The sequence below is a fragment of the Mauremys reevesii genome, linkage group 12 (assembly GCF_016161935.1).
Source record: "Mauremys reevesii isolate NIE-2019 linkage group 12, ASM1616193v1, whole genome shotgun sequence".
Classification (NCBI taxonomy): Eukaryota; Metazoa; Chordata; order Testudines; family Geoemydidae; genus Mauremys; species Mauremys reevesii.
Window position 1 is genome coordinate 12,633,335 of NC_052634.1, and position 20,299 is coordinate 12,653,633.

At 45.6% G+C, this 20,299-nt stretch overlaps 1 protein-coding gene across 4 annotated transcripts in view; it reads left to right on the top strand.

Annotated features, from left to right (window-relative positions):
• The first annotated feature begins 234 nt into the window (after window positions 1-234).
• ZBTB44 (zinc finger and BTB domain containing 44) overlaps window positions 235-20,299 on the top strand; it is a 64,586-nt gene continuing 44,521 nt past the window's right edge. For 3 of the 4 annotated variants that reach the window (XM_039496387.1, XM_039496386.1, XM_039496385.1), the window contains exon 1: window positions 238-410. The gene's annotated coding sequence lies outside the window, so the exon portion shown is untranslated. Of the gene's footprint in view, window positions 411-20,299 lie in introns of all 4 variants that reach the window. The other variant, XM_039496384.1, reaches the window with a different exon arrangement.

Here is a 20,299-nt window from a genome sequence, read left to right on the forward strand (position 1 = left end):
TGCAATGGGCTGGGGACCGTGCGTGCATCGGGCTGCAGTTCTGCACTGGGCTGGGGACGGTGCGTGCATCAGCTGCACGGTGTGCGCCGGCAGCAGGCTGGGGCCCGGGCACGCAGGGGGCTCTAGCATGCGGCCCTGGCACGCGCTGAGCGAGCCTCGCACTGCGCCTGCGCATGGCAGGCGGCCCCGCCTCCGCCCGCACGGTCGCGGCTGCGGTGCATTGTGGGACACAAACAAAGTGCCCGGCCAGGCTGGAGCGCGGAGCTCGAGCGCCCGGGCCCCGCGTGCCCCCCCGCCCCGAGAGCCTGCGCGAGCCGCCCCCCGCCAGGGCCCAGCAGGGGCCCCGGCGCGGCCCCAGATAGGGGCTCGGTCTGCCGCGCGGCCCGGGGCGCCGGGCCCGGCCACTGCAGGTAACGGGGCCGGGCCGGGGGTGGCGGGGCCGGGGGGGAGACCGCGAGAGCCGGGCCCGGCGTCTGCCTCGCCCCCGGGCAGCCCCAGGCGTCCTCCGCCACCTGCCCCTGCCCCACTCCGGGACCCGCTTCCCGGGCCCAACCCCCGAGCTCTTACCCCCATAGCCCCTGGGCACTACCTCCCGAGCTCTTACCCCCGAGAGCCCCCTCCCGCTTCCCGGGCACTACCCCTGAGAGCCCCCTCCCGCTTCCCGGGCACTACCCCCCGAGAGCCCCCTCCGCTTCCCGGGCACTACCCCCGAGAGCCCCCTGGGCACTTACCCCCGAGAGCCCCCTCCGCTTCCCGGCACTACCCCCAGAGCCCCCGAGCTCTTACCGCCCCCTGAGCTCTTACCTCCCGAGAGCCCCCTTCCCGCTTCCCGGGCACTACCCCCGAGAGCCCCCTCCCGCTTCCCGGGCACTACCCCCTGAGAGCCCCCTCCCGCTTCCCGGGCACTACCCCTCCCGAGGGCCCCTCCCGCTTCCCGGGCACTACCCCCCCGAGGCCCCCTCCCGCTTCCCGGGCACTACCCCCGAGCCCCCTCCCGCTTCCCGGGCACTACCCCCGAGAGCCCCCTCCCGCCCGGGCACTACCCCTCCCGAGAGCCCTCCCGCTTCCCGGGCACTACCCCCTCCCGAGAGCCCTCCCGCTTCGCGGGCACTAGCCCCTCCCCGAGGGCACCCCTCCCGCTTCCCGGGCACTACCCCCTCCCGAGCCCGCTCCGGGCACTCCCCGAGAGCCCCTGGGCACTACCCCTCCCCGAGCCCCCTCCTGCTTCCCGGGCACTACCCCCCGAGAGCCCCCTCCGCCCCCGAGCCCCCTTCCCGGGCACTACCCCTCCCGAGAGCCCCCTCCCGCTTCCCGGGCACTACCTCCCCTATGGCCCCCTCCTGCTCCCATGGGCACTACCCCATCCCGAGCTCTTACCCCCGTGCTCCCCTCCCGCTTCCCAGGCACTACTCGCCCCGAGAACCCCGAGCTCTTACCCCCATGGCCCCCTCCTGCTCCCCTGGGCACTACCCCTCCCGGGCATTACCCCCTCCCGAGAGCCCCCTCCCGCTTCCCGGGCACTACCCCCTCCCGAGCCCCCCTCCCGCTTCCCGGGCACTACCCCTCCCGAGAGCCCCCGCTTCCCGGGCACTACCCCTCCCGAGCCCTCCTCCCGCTTCCCGGGCACTACCCCTCCCCGAGGGCCCCCTCCCGCTTCCCGGGCACTACCCTCCCGAGGCCCCCTCCCGCTTCCCGGGCACTACCCTCCCCGAGGGCCCCTCCCGCTTCCCGGGCACTACCCCTACCGAGAGCCCCCGAGCTCTTACCCCTATGGCCCCCTCCTGCTCCCATGGGCACTACCCCCTCCCGGCACTACCCTCCCGAGAGCCCCCTCCCGCTTCCCGGGCACTACCCCCCCCCGAGAGCCCCCTCCGGGCACTACCCCCTCCCGAGTCCCCTCCTTCCGGGCACTACCCGCCCCCCGAGAGCCCCCCCCGCTTTCCGGGCACTACCCCCACGAGATTCCCCCCCCCCCCGCTTCCCGGGTACTACCCCCCCCGAGAGCTTCCCCGAGCTCTTACCCCCCATGGTCCCCCTCCTGCTCCCTGGGCACTACCCCTCCCGAGCTCTTACCCCCATGTGCCCCCTCTCGCTTCCTGGGCACTACCCTGAAAGCCCCCATGTGCCCCCGAGAGCCCGCTTCCCGGCACTATGCCCCCAAGAGCCCCCGAAAGCCCCCTCCTGGGTACTACTCCAACAGCCCCGAGTTCTTAGCCCCTATGTGCCCCCTCCTGCTCCCGCTGGCACTACCCCGAGCGCTTACCCCTCATGTGCCCCCTTTCCTGCTCCCGGGCACTAACCCCGAGTGCTTACCCCCATGTGCCCCTCCCGCTCCCCTGGCACTAACCCCGAGAGCCCCGAGCTCTTACCCACCATATGCCCCCGAGAGCCCCCTTCCCGGGCACTAACCCCTGAGAGCCCCGAGCTCTTACTTCCCATGTGCCCCTCCTCCCGCTCCCTGGGCACTAACCCCGAGAGCCCCCTCCTGTGCTCTTACCCCCCATGAGCCACCCCCGGGCACTAACCCGAGAGACACCCTGAGATCTTAGGCCTCGCCCCCATGTACACACCGAGAGTCTCCCCTTCTGCTCCCCTGGGCACTAACTTCCCCAAGAGTCCCCCGAACTCTTACCCCCCTATGTACACACCGAGAGCTCCCGCTCCCCCAGGCACTAACTCCCCTGAGAGCCCTCTGAGCTCTTCCCCCCCCGCCCCCCATGTACACACCGAGAGTCCTTCCTCCTGCTCCCCTGGGCACTAACCTCTTCCCCCCAAGATCTCCCCCACGCTCATCTGGGGACTAATCTACTGAGAGCCCCCTCTGAGCTCTTACTCCCCCTGTGTGCCCCCCTCCTGCTCCCCTGGACACTAACCCACCAAGAACCCACCCTGGGCTCTTGCACACACACCCCTGCTTCTCTGGGCACTAACCTCCCGAGGGCCTCCACTGAGCTCTTACCGCCCCCATGTACCCTCAAGAGCCCTCTCTGGGCACTAACCCCCCAAGAGGGCCCCCTCGCTGCTCCCCTGGACACTAACCACCCGAGAGCCTCCCCAGGTTCTTATCCCCCCGTTCACCCCCCAGAACCCCTCCCCCTGCCTCCATGAACACTAACCCCCTGAGAGCCCCTCCACTGGGCACTAACCCCCCCAAAAGTCCCATCCCCTGCTCCCCTGGACACTACCCCCTGGAGACCACTCCCCAGGCTCTTAGTCCCCCATGCACCCCTGTGAGCACCCCCTGCTCCTCCAGGCAGTAACCCCCCGAGAGGCCCTCCAGGCTCTTACCCCCCTATGCTCCCCCAAGAGTCCTCCCTGGGCACTAACCACTCAAGAGCCCCCCTGGGCTCTTCTCCCCATGCAACCTCAAGAACCACCCTCCCTCTCCCCTGGGGTTTTACCCCCTAGAGGACACCAGATGCCTCCTGCCTCTACCCTAAAGGCTGTCCTATTTTCCCTGTCCAAAAGCTTGTCTGGCATTTATTACCGCAACACAAACTCTCTAGAGAGGTGCCCCCCCCTTCCAGGACACACCCGAGAAGTCCCCCTAAGTCCCCTCTCCCACATCTTAGCAGCTTCTCCTCCCCATTTCCTCCACTCCCTCCTGACATCTACCCTTTCCCACAGCCCTTGAGGCCTCTCCATTTTCTCTCTTCCAAAGCCTGGTCTGGTCTCTGTGTCCCTTTCCTCCTCACTTGCCCCCATGAGGCCTTCCTGTTCCCACCAACCCTCCCCCTGGCATCTATCTGTCCCACTCACCCTTTGGTTGGAGGTGATCCTGCTCCATCCTTCCCCAAGGGTGACTGCTACTCCCCATCCCAGGTCATTGCTCTTCACAGCCATAGGGGCTGGCAGCTGTTCGGGGCAGCAGCTTGGCATGACTTGTCTGCTATGTGCCATGCACACTTGTGGTGCCTCCTGGGGAGCCTTACAAAGTGATGCACTGAGCACAGGTGCTCCTGGCCTGGCAGGGTATGCACACTCACAGGATAACCTGTCTGTTGGAGGGGGCGGTGGGTGATGAGACACTTCCCCTTTGCATAGGGGTGTGAGTCCCACCCCCACCACAGGGCCAGGCACATAGAGATGTCTCTTAGGGTTGGCCCATCCACAGTTTTTGCACCAATTTAGCTGTATCTGCTTAGAAAGCAACATAGTTAAATAAGTGATCCAATTATATCAGTGCAGGTGTTTTTATTGGTATAACTAACTTGTTTTGATATAAACACTTCTGTAGTGATATAACTATCCATAGTGGGGGGTTAGTGATTTAACGATCTTTGTTTCTATTCCAGTATTTAAATTGGTGAAAAAACTGTAGGTAGGTAATCCCTTACTAGAGGGATTTCCACTTCCGTGCTGATCTCCCCAAGTGGGAAATGCACAGAGGATCCCCTTTACACTAGGGAGAATTGTTGTTTCTTTTGCATGTCGGTGATTTCCCTAATTTGCTTCCTGAACCTGACACACACACAGACTCAGTTTACAGGGGAAGGGAATGTCCCCTGTGTGAGATTTACAGATGCACTGGGGGAACAACCAATTAATACTTCTCTTTATTGTTATCACATAAGATGTAAATGAAAGAATTAGTGAAATGAACTCCATGCATCATTTGTTGCTGCAAGAGGTTGTATCAAATGTTCTGCCTGTTTTTAAGGAGGGTAATTTTGTGGTATTCATAGTAAAATGTGTGCTAAAATAAGGGTCCAGTCAGATGTTGGATATTTGCTAGATGGGTCAGAAAGAAATTTGACTCCCATTCTACTGTGTATAGCATTGCACAAGTAGCCAAATCCATTGTAGGAATGTTTGCCCTCTTCTGAAGTTTCAGGTATTGTCAGGGATAGACAAATGCGGTGAATATTTTGGTTGAGGAGGTTTTTCTCTTTGGTATCTTTCTTCTCATGAGTAGTCTTTGCTGTATGATGTCTGTATTACAGGATTAATAATAGACATTACTGCCATGTCTGTTCTTTAAATAGACTGTGTAGTTGATGAAAAGGAAGGCTTTGGGACCCCCCCTGCCCCCATACTGATATTTTTGACATTGTGCAGTCCAATAGCACCTTCTTTGCTGTATGTGGTAAATCAGATCAATTCTGTACCAATCCAATTGAGTGTTTCGGTATATGTTCATTCAGTACTATACAACCTAGCTGCTAAGAAGTCTGCTAGGAAATAAAAAAAATCAAATCTCTTAACTCTAAAACTATAAAATGAAAAAATAGAAAACAGTAGAAATTTCAGGAAAATAGTAGTGTAAAGATATTGTTTGTAAACCAAAGAATTTAGTTTTGGGGTGCAAAAAAGGAAGCTGAGATAATTTGAGTTCTAGGCCATAAAAAGAAATGGTGTGTCTTTAAAAATGGATTTGATGGGAGAACTACTGGAATCTAAAGGATGCTTGCAAAGTCTCTGATGATGAAGAATCAGCTTTCTAAGTAATGGTGATGGATTCCATTTATGATCCTTAATTATAATCTATGAATTTGAATGACCAAAAATAAGCATCATTTTGTGAATGTCTGTGTCTGCCAAATCTTCTCTCTTTAGCCAATCTATATAGCTCTTTCCTTTATTTCTTTTAAAGCATTGTAGCTTGTAGGCTGTCTTTGAAACCTGTCAGGTATGTAGCAAACCTTTTTCTGAAAAATGGTTTCTGGTATTCATTAGTGGCAATACATTCAGATGATTTTTGTTCACTTTCCTGCTATACTAAAGAGTGCATAATGTATTTGTTCTAAATACTTATGTGACATCCCCTCACTCTGTTCACATACTTCTGTCTTATCCACTGCAAGAAAGTTATCCCAAATTATTCAGCTCGTGCAGACAGCCAGACTTTAGAAACTCTGAATATTTTCATGCTTAAAGAGCGCAGACATTTTAAAATTAAATGATGTAGTTGAACAATGCTTTTACAGTCTACATTACTTTAAATATTATGACATAAGTTGTGGAATTTGTCTTTTAAAGGGATGCCACCTTAAAAAACACCTCTCTGAAAATGTTTTGTTATAAGGAAAATGTAAAATTGCAAGGAAGAAAGTGTTTGGTTGGTATGCTTTACTTCTAATGTCTCTACATATTAGTATTTGAGCAATTATATTTGGAAATAATGAAATAATTAAAAAGTTAATAGTTAAAAAGGAATTGGTTTGTTTTAATATACTTGGGAATAAATATGAAAATGCAACCTTTGTGCACTTAGGCAGAGATTTTTAAAAGTATTTAGGGGTTGCTATGTTCAGTGTCACAAAACCTGATTGATGGAATTTATACGCCTAAGTGCCTGAATCCCTTTTGAAACAGGCTTCTAAACCAGTTATGGGTTGTGATGCTGAGCACAGCAGTGCCTAAATATCTTTTAAAAATCTGGGCCTTGCTCCTGACTCAACTCCAGGGGAGTCCACTTTCTTTAACTTGCTTAATAGTTAAAATTGGTACTCATAATGAATTCTCAGGAAGAAAACAAATGCTTAGTGCTGCTATGTCAAATGGGCATAAAAATGGACCACTGAAAAACAATGGGTGGGATGATGCATAAAAATATAGTAAAAATAAAAATGGCTTTAACTAATACCACTATAGAAGAGAGAAAAAAGAATTCTAAAGCTTTAACAGCATTCCTTCTTCCGGCTTCCATCTAATCAAGTTACAGAAGAAGCCTCTTAAACTACATATTGTGTTTACAGGCAGGCTGTTTGTAGCATGTATTAGAAAGAAAAGTCTGCTTAAGCTAAATCATGAGTTTTATTTAAATTTGAAGTTGGAAGAAATCAAATTCTGCAGATGAACAGTTAAAATACCTATTCCATTGTTCACAAAAAACTGTTCCATTCATTTTATTCGAGAGGAATGAATAAAGTTAGTTTCTCTAAAGCACAAACATCTTATTAAATGGATGTTTTTTCTCTGATAGCATATCTGTATTGACAGTGTAATTACTGAGTACAATGTCTTGCATGCAAAAGTGTGACTCTTGTTCATTTGTATTAAGAGCAGTTTCAGTGGAAAGTTTGTGGATATTGAGGAAGACTTTCAGGCTGCTAAACTTGGTTGAAGATGGCACTTAAGAAGTAGATGGCAGATTATCTGGCACAAGGTTCTCAAACTGTGGGTCGGGACTCCAAAGTGGGTGGCGATCCCATTGTAATGGGGTCGCCAAGGCTGGTGTTAGACTTGCTGGGGCCCAAGTCCAAGCCCCACTGCCCAAGGCTAAGGTTATATGACCCCCCGTCCAGGACAGAAGCCCTTGGGCTTCAGCTTTGGTCCCTCCCACCCCCACCCAGGTCGGCAGGGCTTGGGCAGGCTCAGGCTTTGGTCAGTGTTCCGTTCTCCTTCCCCCCCCCCCCCCCCCCGGATCGTGTAGTAATTTTTGTTGTCAGAAGAGGGTCACAGTGCTATGAAGTTTGAGAACCACTGATCTAGCATATTATATACCTGGATATTATATATAGAAATAGCGTTACAGGAAGATGGCTTAAAATGACTGGGGCTTTTGCCAGGAGCAAGTCTTTTGGGAAACATGCTTGATAGCGTTTAGAAGTAATGTATCGCAGGGTACTGGAGCGCTCAGAAGTAGTAATGGACTCTGTACAGGCTCTCCCCACCCCCGGCCCCCTCAGTTGCTGGTTTGAGTCCAGCCCATGTTAGTAATGACAGAAAGTTGTTAACATCTGATGACTTTTAAGTGTGGTTATTATTAAGGCTATGTTTTAGTCATGGGTATTTTTAGTAAAAGTCATGGACAGGTCATGGGCAGTAAACAAAAATTCATGGCCCATGACCTGTCCATGACTACCCCTGATTAAAACCCTGGGGTGGGGCAGAGTGCGGCTTGGGGGGGGTGCCTTGGAAGGGAGGGGGGTTGGCAGGGCTGGTGCAGACTCACTACCCAGCTCCTGGGAAGCGGTGACCTCCAGCTCCACTTGCTGCCTCCGCTCCGCCCCAAGCCCAGGTTCTGCAACTCCCATTGGCTGGGAACCACAGCCAATGGGAGCTGTGGGGGTGGTGCCTGCGGGCGGAGGCAGTGCATGGAGCTAGAAGCTGAGGGAGGGGAGTTCCTTTGGCCTTTCCAGGCTAGCACCGCACCCCAACTCTGAGGGCCCCCCCACCCAAACTCCTGCTGCTGCGGGGCTCTTGAGACTGCCCCAGCTACAACAAGTGCGACTGGCCCGGGGGCTACTAAGGGGGCTCCCGGGCCATCCGCACGGGCCACTGCAGAAGTCATGGAGGTCACGGAAAGTTGCGGAATCCGTGACTTCCGTGACCTCCATGACAAACATGGAGTCTAAGTTGTTATATTTACATAGTATCAGACTCTGCATAGCACTTTACAAAGATTTAGAGAGAAAACAAGGGTCCCTGCAGTTATACAGAGTCCAGCTTCTAATGCACAAGGTACCCGTGTCACAATAAAAACACTAATTGGCAAGTTTAATGGCAGTGTTACAGAGGCCAAGGACTGAATGGCCATGAGGAGACTGTGCTCTTACCCATAGAGAGAGTCCTTCCAGACTCAATCATACAAGGGAAAAAAATGTGGGAAGCTTGCATTTGCTCATCCTTTACCTATTCTGTGGATAAGCAGAGCACTCTTCAGTTTCCAGGGCCAAGGACAGAGTTCCTCCTAGGCATTTGGTTTTGCTCGGGTAACTGGTTCAAAAGAAACTCTTAGGGCTTGTCTACACTGGCACTTTACAGCGCTGCAACTTTCTCCCTCAGGGATGTGAAAAAACACCCCCCTGAGCACTGCAAGTTTCAGCGCTGTAAAGCACCAGTGTAAACTGTGCACAGCGCTGGGAGCCACGCCTCTTGTGAAGGTAGGTTTTTAGAGCACTGGGAGAGCTCTCTCCCAGCACTCTGCCGTGACTACACAAGCCATGTTAAAGCGCTGCCAGTGTAGACTAGCCCTTAATGGTAAGTGTGCTGACACAGAGCTGTATTCCTTCCTTGCTTAAATTTGTTCAGGACTCTTTAAATCCACTTTTCTTTGAAAAAGTGTCCGTATACTTGTTTATACATTATGTCTGGTACCTTGAGGAGTTGATCACACACCATGCTGCCCGATCTATCCATCGGACTGATGATTCCTGTTTATTGTCTTAAGTTCTTGCATGTGTTTCTTGAACTCTCTCCCTCAGCACAAATATATTACATATAGTTCAGGGGTTGGCAACCTTTCAGAAGTGATGTGCCGAGAATTCATTTATTCACTCCAATTTAAGGTTTTGCGTGCCAGTAATACATTTTAATGTTTTTAGAAGGTCTGTTTCTATAAGTCTATAATATATAACTAAACTATTGTTGCATGTAAAGTAAATAAGGTTTTTAAAATGTTTAAGAAGCGTCATTTAAAATTAAATTAAAATGCAGAGCACCCCCTGGACCAGTGGCCAGGACCCGGGCAGTGCGAGTGCCACTGAAAATCAGCTCGTGTGCCGCAGGTTGCCTACCCGATATAGTTTCTTGTTACTGCAGTTTTCTCTTTAGCTTTGGCATTAATATGACTTGGATTATTTGGGGGTGAAGTGGAGGTATATGTTTTGCTTCATAGCTCATTAAGAAACCCAATCATGGAGATATATATATCTCATAGAACTTGGAAGTTTTGTTCTGTGAATAGACATCTTTTTAAACTTAAACATGCATACACAAGCATGTTCAGGTTTTTTTTATTTCTCCCCAGAGTTTAAATACCAGTGTTTGTATAAATCATTGTGAGCAGCACTATAATTGTGTTTTGGCATGCAAATAAGCACATTAAGCATCCCACTTTGCTTTAGATTTCCTTTACACAGCATGTCCACAAATAGCTTTTTAAATTGGGGTGGAGTTTACCCAGACTACGTTTGTAAGAGTGAATATTTTTGTCATAAGTTTGAATTTGTATACTAGTTATACTTGCGGAGTTTCTAAATTTGACATTGATTGAAAAGCTATATTCAACTGTAGAAAATCACTTCCTTCAATTAGCTCTTTTAAGCTTTTTTTTTATTGCTTCACTAAGTGGCCACTGCCGTGTGCCAGATGTCAGAGGTTTATATCATTATTCACAGTGGCTTGTAGTACCTTACAGGTTAAAAATTCTATTTTGGTTTCCTGTTGTTTTTCGCTGCCTTCTGTTTGAATGTTGTCATTGCAGGGCTCGTTTTCAATATCATCTTTAGGTACTGCTTCTGATGGTGGGCTGGGAATAGTTAAGTATTTGTTATAAAGGTGGAGTATATGCGGAGGGAGTGGGAGGTCACAAAGGTCAAACTTTGATTCTAACAACTCTAGTGTTGAAATTGTGTTTATGCAAGTGATCTAGGTATGACTATTACTATTCTTTGTGTTCAGATAATTGACACGCTTATGTAGGATATAAGTTCTACATCTAGAAAAAAATCTGCAGGTTCATTTTACTTGCCGGTCTTATGTGTGGTGCCTTTTAAAGGCACAATAATCAACTTAATTTGGTCCAAACATTAATGTTATAAATGTCAAGCTTTTTATCAAACCTAAGCCCAAATGTGAAACGGGCTTCACAGATTCATAAACTACAAAAACTAAATTGTGTATTGTTTTTATTCATCTAAAGTGATGATAGTAACACAATTAAATTTGTTCACGTTTACGTTGGTAGCGTCTCTTTAAGTACTTTCAGACCAAGTGAAACAATTCTGTTTTTAATTCACGTTCTGGTAGGTCAGCAACTACACTTGGCAGATTACTGTTGTCATTATGCAGGAATTGCAGCAGCATGAAGCTTTGCTAGTTATTTCATGGAGTGTCAAGTGGTTCCCCCGTATAGCAATTTTTCAAATGCTAATTGCAGATTATTTTACCAGGTGAAAATAAAATTCATTATAAAACAAGATGTGTAATCAATTACTGTTCAGATATTGTTAATGGGACATCATCTTAAAAATTGCACTACTTAAAAAATTGCTTGCCTACTATTCTAAATAGCATAAGTGAGATTACTGTGATGATGGAGTCTCCCATTGAGTTTGATGGGTGAGCTACAGTCACTTATTGTGAGTCCTGAGATGGGACCAAAGACCAACTTTGGACCTGCAGCCCCATCCACAAGTGCCAGAGGTGAAGGCAATTGTAGATGAATGTGTGCTGCTTTTAGCTTTATGCCCTCTCTCCTTGGCTGCAGCAAGCCACAAGCGCTCAGTCTTTCAGTCCAAGATGGTAGAGGTGCTGCCATTGACTCTTGTCATGGGCTAAGAGCTCCCAGGTGTTGAGGTCAACATTACAAGACTGGAGGTTGACCTCGAGAGTGTATTTGTAATATTTTCCTGGTCTGCCCCTAGAACAAGTTGCTGTCTTCAATTCTGCCTAGAAGATGGTCTTCGGTATTCCACTGTCAGACATGCAGACCACATGACTACACCATCTCAGCTGAGTTCTCACTAAAAACTTCAGTGCCTGGGAAGTTGCAGCACTCAAGCACCTCAGTGTTTGGAAATAAATGTTGCCAGATTATTATAACTGAAGGATTAAAGGGGAAAATATTTATTTGGTTTGTGTACTTGTTTACTTGGATTACACAGACAGCTGTCAAATACAATTTTACTCTTCCCCTCTATAGTATAGTAAATTTTCTTTGGCTGTATTTAGACAAGGAAACATTCTTAAACAATAGCGTCGTCAGGTTTTAGCACGTTTATAAATGTTTTAGCTGGTTGTGGTGAAGTATGGGGAGAAGTTAAGAAAACATATTCAAACATATTTTTAAACAACCTATTTTTCTACTCTACATATGGCCTTAATGAAAAAAATTGTAAAGACAGTGGATCGAATGAGACTGCCCATGAAAGGCCTTCTGGTCACAAGACCATTTACAGGCCATATCCCAGGATCCATTCTTTGTTTTGGCAATACAACTTCTAAAAGGCAACAGGTTAAATCTGGGGCTGTCAATCGATTAAAAAAATTAATTGCACGATTAAAAAAATGTGAAATTTCTAAAGATAGCTACAGCACTCAACCCAAGATTTAAGAATCTGAAGAGCCTTCCAAAATCTGAGAGGGATGAGGTGTGGAACATGCTTTCAGAAGTCTTAAAAGAGCAACACTCTGATGCGGAAACTACAGAACCCAAACCACCAAAAAAGAAAATCAACCTTCTGCTGGTGGCATCTGACTCATGATGATGAAAATGAACATGCATCGGTCTACACTGATTTGGATGGTTATCAAGCAGAGTCTGTCATCAGCATGGACGCATGTACCCCAGAATGGTGGTTGAATCATGAAGGGACATATGAATCTTTAGTGCATCTGGCATGTAAATATCTTGCGACACTAGCTACAACAGTGCCATGCAAATGCCTGTTCTCACTTTTAGGTGACATTGTAAACAAGAAACAGGCAGCATTATCTTCTGCAAATGTAAACAAACTTGTTTGTCTGAGTGCTTGGCTGAACAAGTTGTAGGATTGATTGGACTTGTAGGCGCTGAAGTTTTACATTGTTTTATTTTTGAATGCAGGATTTTTTTGTACGTAATTCTGTGTTTGTAAGTTCAAGTTTCATGATAGAGATTGCACTAGAGTACTTTTATGAGGTGAATTGAAAAATACTATTTCTTTTGTTTATCATTTTTACAGTGCAAATATTTGTAATAAAAAATAATAAAGTGAGCACTGTACACTTGGTATTGTGTTGTAACTGAAACAGATATATTTGAAAATGTAGAAAAACATCCAAAATATTTAATAAATTTCAGTTGATATTCTGTTGTTCAACAGTGTGATTAATCATGATTAGTTTTTTAATGGCAATTACTTTTTTTAGTTAATCGTGTGAGTTAACTGTGATTAATTGACAGCCCCAGTTAAATCTAAAGGTTATCTTTCAAGTAGAGCTTGATAAGATTCTACTCTCTGAAAGCACTGATCTTAAATACCTCTGCCAGAATTTCAAGAAAGTTGTGGTTAGATATAAAAATGCATGATTTACAAAAACAGTGACATCAGAAAGAAGGGAATTTCTTGGGGGATTTTCTTGCAGGCTATGGTAGGAGACAGTATATTCAACTTGATGAAAAGACAGGTGCTTTTTTCTCACATTTGTCAAAAGATTGGTATATCTCCAATTATTACCTGTCTCCTAGAACTGGAAGGGACCTTGAAAGGTCATCGAGTCCAGCCCCCTGCCTTCACTAGCAGGACCAATTTTTGCTCCAGATCCCTAAGTGGCCCCCTCAAGGATTGAACTCACAACCCTGGGTTTAGCAGGCCAATGCTCAAACCACTGAGCTATCCCTCCCTCCCTGAGTGAGAACAGTTAGTGTTTAAACCTTCATTAGAAAAAATGTATTAGAACAGGTTGGCAACCTTTCAGAAGTGATGTGCCGAGTCTTCATTTATTCACTCTAATTTAAGGTTTCGCATGCCAGTATACATTTTAACGTTTTTAGGTCTCTTTCTATAAGTCTATAATACTTTACATACAACAATAGTTTAGTTATGTAAATAAGGTTTTTAAAATGTTTACGCTTCATTTAAAATGCAGAGCCCCCTGGGCCAGTGGCCAGGACCCGGGCAGTGTGAGTGCCACTGAAAATCAGCTTGCGTGCTGCCTTCAGCATGCGTGCCATAGGTTGCCTGCCCCTGTATTTAGAAGCTCATCTTGGTGCACCAAGATGTGACAATTCCACAATTTGAGCCTCTGTACTTAAATATTTGAAATGGATTAAGGAAAATGGTGGCCCTCTTTCTTTTCCACATTCTAAATGTTACACCATAATTAAATGGAAAACATGGAAATTACTGTGATTGACTATAATTAATTAGTGTAAAACTAAAGTAACACTTGCTAAGCTATATTAACTCGCAGTTAAAGAAAAAACCTGCAGTGTTAAAGTATTGGAAATAAGTTTGCAAAGGAAGTAGAAATCTAAGCAATATTGCACGTTTTATAAAACCAAGGCAGATACCGGGTATTCAGTTGTTATGAAAAAATGCATATCTTACAGAAAATCAGTATCTTAAGACTAGATAGTTCCCACCAGAATTCCCGTTGAACTCACCCATGCCTGAAAATGTGGTAAATAATAGAGAGTTCTGATAGAATTTGATGGACTAATCAAAAGATGTTGCCCAGATGTTTGTACCTTCCAGTCTGGTTCTCCTGTTCAAGTCACGTAATAACATGAACAAGGTGCAAACTCACCACCACCTGTTTAATCTCAGTGAGTGAACTTCAAAGCCTAACATGGATCACTGAAGTGTTATTAGAAGTGACCTTGCATAGAAGAGAAGTCTTTGTTTTTTTGGAGGGGGGGTGCATGTGGAGGAGAAAAAGATTAAGGGGATTGTTGCATTGTGATATATAAAGAATTAATTGTTTAAAAAACAAAATCTTTAGAATATTAGGTCTGGTCTTCCAGCAAAACCAGCGAAGTCTAAAGCCTGGTTATACTACAGCTTACGTCGACCTAACTGTAAGCATCTACACCAGAGGTTCCCAAACTGGGGTTTGTGACCCTCTGGGGGTTCACAAATGTTACAGGTGGTTCTCGGGGGAAAAAAATTCCCTAATGGTGGACAGAGCTGTCCCTAGGGCTCCCAGGCAGCACAGGGCCAGCAGCCCAGAGGCTCTGGACTTCCAGGAGCTAAGCAGATCAAAACAAGTGTATCTGTCACACTGAGGAGATTTAAACTTCAAGACTCCTTATAAGAAATGGAAAGGGAGGTAGATATTTTTTGCTGTTTTTAAAATTAAATAGGCAGCTAGTATTGTTTCATAAAATTATTATGAAGAACAAGTTTAAGCTTTTTGTAACATGCGTTGTTTGCTCGGACTGCTCAAAACCTGAATGCTTGTGTAGGACGAACTCTTTGAGTTGGCTTCTTAAATACCTTCATGCTGTTTCACATCTGGTACTCCTTGATGAAACATAGGAGCCTTGTCTTATAACAGGCTTATTCAAAGTGATACAAGCTACGAATGTAAGATCTTGGAAGAGTGTTGCCATTTTCATAATGTAATAAAAATACTATAATGATAAATAATAAATAGTGTGTAATAAACATGGCATACAAACAAATTTTATATTTTCAGGTAAAGGAGCAAATCCCTGGAAATATTCATTTTTAGAAGGGGGTTCACGAGACTTGACATTTTAGTGAAAGGGGTTCACAGGTTGTTAAAGTTTGGAAACCACTGATCTACACTAAAATGTTGCTCCCACCAATGTAACTTGCCTACTACACCGACTTCATAACTCCACCTCCGCAAGAAGTGTAGTGTGTAGGTCAATGTAGTTAGGTTGACTCAGTGTCAGTGCAGACATTGCGTTGCTTACATCTACTGTTGCTGCCTTTCAGAAGCCGTCCCACAATGTCCCACATTGACGGTCAAATTGGTGCAAGCGCTCCTGGTGAGGAACACACTGCCAACACAAAGAACATAGTGTGGACATGCAAAAGCAATTTAATTACTGTGGTGGCTGTACATTGATGTAACTTAGGTTGACTTAATTTTGTAGTGTAGTCTTTCCCTAAAACGGCTTTCTCAATAAGCAGCTGAAGGGGTGGAGATATCAAAGTGCCTTTCTCCCAAGAAACAATCAGGAGTTCAAAATAGATGTTATTAAACACTTAACAATAACAAAAAGCCCAAAACAGTGTGACACAGTCCCTTTCCCTCAGTGTGTTCCCAGATGAGAATATTTTAATCCAGAGTTAATGGATAGCAAACTCTAAGTGGCAAATATGTTTGTAAATGAGTATCCTGAACAAACATGTTTGAATGTCCACACTGGCATTTACAAATGCATTAGCTAATTTGAGTTAACTGGCTATCAGTTTACTTGAGTTTTAAAAGTCCTAGTCTAGACAAACCCTCAGTTGCTCAGGTTTCACTCTTGTTGTGCCATAATCTCAGTAGACTTGCATCATAAACAGGGACATTATAATGTTAAAGTCAATTTTCTTTCAGAGCTTTATACATCATAAAGAAGCAAAAAAAGACAATTTAACTTTTTTTTCTTTTAAAAATATTGTGTACATAAATAGATTAGCGTAATGTTGAAGTCAACAGTTTTGATCTTGGGTGCTTAAATTTAGGTAACAATCCATTTAGGCGCACACACTTGAAAATATTCCTTTACATGAACTGGCCAACATGAGTATCCTGTGTGTTGTAGGGCTTATATATTGTGCCTGTTGAAAATAAATAGGTCTATTAATCTCCATATTTTGCAAATGAAAATTGCAAATAATACTGTACACACTGGGTTTTTTGTAAGAATGTTAACTTTTTAATTTTCCAACTAACTCTGCAACCTTAATGTTTTAAATAATGTGGCTTTTTTGCAATGAATTATTCTCTAACTGGGTACTAATGAGCTAAAATCTGGAGAATGTTTGCAGCGGAGTGGGTGGTTTGGGATAGCTGTGGTTTGGGTGTAATATTTTATATATCTCAGGAAATGTTTGTTTTTTAAAATATGAACGCGCGCACATTGCTGCAAAGAAACACTGACGATTTTCTTGAGCTAATTGATATTTTAAACCTCGTATTTTCAGATTTGAATAAATGAACTTGATTGCAGTGGAAAAATTTCCTTGCTGGCTTCTGGAATTTGCCAGACTACTTGTTGTTCTGTGGGTTTACTGGGCACATAGATTCTTTCTTAATTTGGCCAAAATTCTTGCAGATTTACTTTATATCTAATTACTGGTCTTTGAAAGAGCCAGAAATTTTACTGTTTTTTAAATAATAGGGACTGTAGTCTGTTTTATTTTGGAGGATGAAATTAAAGTACCGCTAGTGCCGCCAAGATTTCTGACGGGTCTAATACAAAATGAGACTGTCTTTAAATATTACTGATTCTTCTCCCTTTCATACTAGCAGTTTTTCCTTGCTAGTCTTCCTCAGATAACAGCTAGTCTTCCTCAGAAGAAAGTTTGAACCAAACAGATTTGGCAGCAGTGTTTGGCTGTAATTGCAACAGTTTTGAAATTGAAGCGCTTTAAACTGATTTTAATGAAAGGAGCAGTGACAAGGTTTGCATGCCTAAAACGAGATTGTCTTTGATACTTAGACCTTTCCGTAGACTAGAAGCTATAGTTGTATTTAACATCGTGTTCCCTCTGGTCTGATTCTAGCACAACCTGCATCCAACCCAATTCACTCAATTGTGTCTAGGTTCCACGTACATTGGAGTTCCTGCTAGGGCTGACCATGACCAAGGCAATTCATGTCGGCTTTATTGTGTTACTGTCCATGTGGATGGAGGCTAATGTCATGTTAAAACATTCAAGTCAAATTGGTCTTCCATAACCCTTTGCACTGCAGGAGTGATCTCTTTGGCTATGTAGCTAATCTTCAAGGCCAGAAACCACCTACTTGTTTAATTTTCCCCGAATGGCCACATGCATTCCAGCTGAAGACTGATTCCACAGCAACCAATTACTTTTGGCAACTGATCAGCAAACTGCTTCATGCTTCATCTGTAAATTAGTTATCTATCTGCTGTAAAACTATCATGTTGGCAACTAGCTACCCGCATTGCTTCTAGTATGTCAGCTGTGGGCATCTTAATTTTGGCTGTCTTCTGGGCCAAGGCACCAGCCGTGCAGAATTCCTTTAACAGAAATCACAGGGCTTACAATAAGATTTCAAGTCGTCATGCCAAACTGGAAATTGCCCAGACCAGAATGAAAGCCATATCAAGGGGATGAAGGTGGCCTATAAGAAGACAAAGAACAGTAAATCCAGGAGTGTTACCAATGTTTTGTCCATTTCCTCATGAAATGACTTGAATTATGAGATTCTGTCCATTACAAGGCTGGTATACTTAATGGACAGCCTGGTAAGTTCCTTTTATTTATTATACTCCTTTACTTGGCTTCGGGTGGAAACATTGTGAGGTTTTGTGGAGGCAGCCGTTATTGGCAGATACAGCTTCATTTGGGCACAAAATTTTCCATCCATCTCTGTGGCCTCCTCAGGTTCCATCCCAGTTGCAATCTAATCTCCTGGTTGGACTCTGACCATCTCCTTCCCACCAATCTGCACCCAGCCTCCCTACACCTTGATATCTCTGGCAAGGTTTCTGGGGCACAGTTGCTGAGCAAGGAAAGAATGTCCGCTCTACCATTGATTATGACTGCCTGTTGGCATGGCACATACTAGCAGGCAAAATGGTGGGTTAATCAGGAAAAATTTTCAAAAGCGAACTGCACACCCAGTGCACTGAAGCTTAATTAGGAGGGTTTTATTGCTTTAAAACAATGGCACTCAGCCTTTTCCAGTGGTACCCCATTTTACCACAGGAACAGTTTTGTGATACACCCCCTCTCATCTAGCCATAAAGAAAGGGTGGGTGGTTGTGCTACCTTCCACCCTAGTTTGAGAACCCATAATGTAACACAAGCAGAGGCATTCCTAGAATACAGGAGTTGCAGGTGGCATTAACCCCAATATGACATCCCACTTATACAGGTAAGCAAACAAGTGCAGATTATTCTATGTGTGCATTTGAACATTTCATAGTAGCACTTGGACAATACAAGTTATTTTCAAACTAGAGTTCATTGAAGTTATCTGATTGGTTTGGATCAGATGCTATAAGAAAATAAAGCAGTGTGAAGTGCATTCAGAGCAATGAGAAACAGTGCACTTGTGCATGCACTGCTTACATGCAATATAGGCAAATTTATCTTAGTAAGGTAGATACTACAGACACTCTACCGTAATCTGTTTTTGAACTTAATCAGTATCCACCCTTGTGGCACAAGATCAGAAACTTTCCCTTTTATACATTATTCTACATTGTTCTTGAGGCCTACGGGGATGACCTGCTTCCCCCCCTCTTCTTCCCCCCCCCCCCTTTTATAGCTGACAATGTCTTTCCAAGCATCCAGCAAATATCTTCATGTGCCAAAACGACTCTCCGGTATACCTCATTGGCTTTCTCCTTGTTGCCTGAAACACCTGGCGCCTTTCATACTCTGGAATCTGCAACATGTTATCATACAGTCTGAAATGTGTAGAAATGATCAATATTTGATTTTCTGCACAGGTGACCTTCTCGGACAGCTCCCCCTTTTAAAAAAGATGAAATATTAAATTGTCTTTAGGGATCTAATTCCCATGCCTTGATAGTCTTTGGGAAACTTAAAGGGAAGGCAGTAGCTTACGGTGGTGCTGCCCATGTCTCTTGGTGAAATTATGTATTGGAATGTAAAAGTGGAGATAAGTGTCTGTTTTTCCCTTTCCAGAAAGGATTTGGTGCTATGTTGCTGTGGATACTGATATAGACTTTTGGCTTTTCCTACAGGCCCTCTTATTGCTGCTCATCCCAGGCTTGAATCACGAAGACTCCATGTCCTAACTGGACATGCTTCACAGTCGTCATGCCAGGAGAACAATTAAAAGAGTGCAGACTGCTTGAATGAATTTCAGGCGTTGTCATACCTCTGCTAGTCTCCTTCTCAGCTGGAGCTTGGAAAAAGGAGACTTCAGGTTGCAGAGAGAGGGTGACAAGCAGTTCGACTGCCGAACCATGGCTGAATATGTTCGTCCTCACAGATCTGAAGGAAGGACAGTGAATTCCAAAGACACAAATTTCAGGGATTTTGAGGTGCTTACACACAAACCCTCAAGCCATCCTGCTCCCTCTGCCTCATGTGCACTGCTTGCACCTGCTCCCTCACCTCCATGTAACGATGCACTCCAGAATAGAGTGCTGTGGTACTTTAAACAGCAGGGGCATATCTCAACCATAGCCTGTGCATGCCAGTGCAGAGAAGAGGGAATGAGAAACAGCACCCTGAAGTGATGCACTTCCACTACCTCCAAGGTATTGCAGAGAAGAGTAGCCCCAAGCTTTCTTGTTGGGACAGTGCATTTAAGGTTACATATGCAAACCTGACTAGTTAGTTGGGGATATGTTACAATAGTCCATACATTTTTTTTTTTCACATTTGGGAGCTAAAGTTAGTCTTATTGCAAGAATTGCTTTCTTGGCCTTGTTTTGTAATGTCGGATGCACTGTGTACTCTCTTTTCAGTTTCAAATTTAGTCTGTTGTCATAAGTTGGCAGCTGGTCTACCCTCTCTACTTCCAATAAAGCTGTGTTTAAAACCACTCATTTGTTCCTTGCACTTCAAATAATTCTATCTCAAATAATATTTTCCCCACCCAAGGAGACAGCCAGAGCCTCACCGCCAGGGCTCAGGCTTTCCTTCTCCCCACCCTCCAAATCCCTCATTCGGAGACAGACTGGGCTCGGGCTTTCCTCTCCGCCTCCCCTGAATCCTTTAGCAGGAGGTAGCCCGAG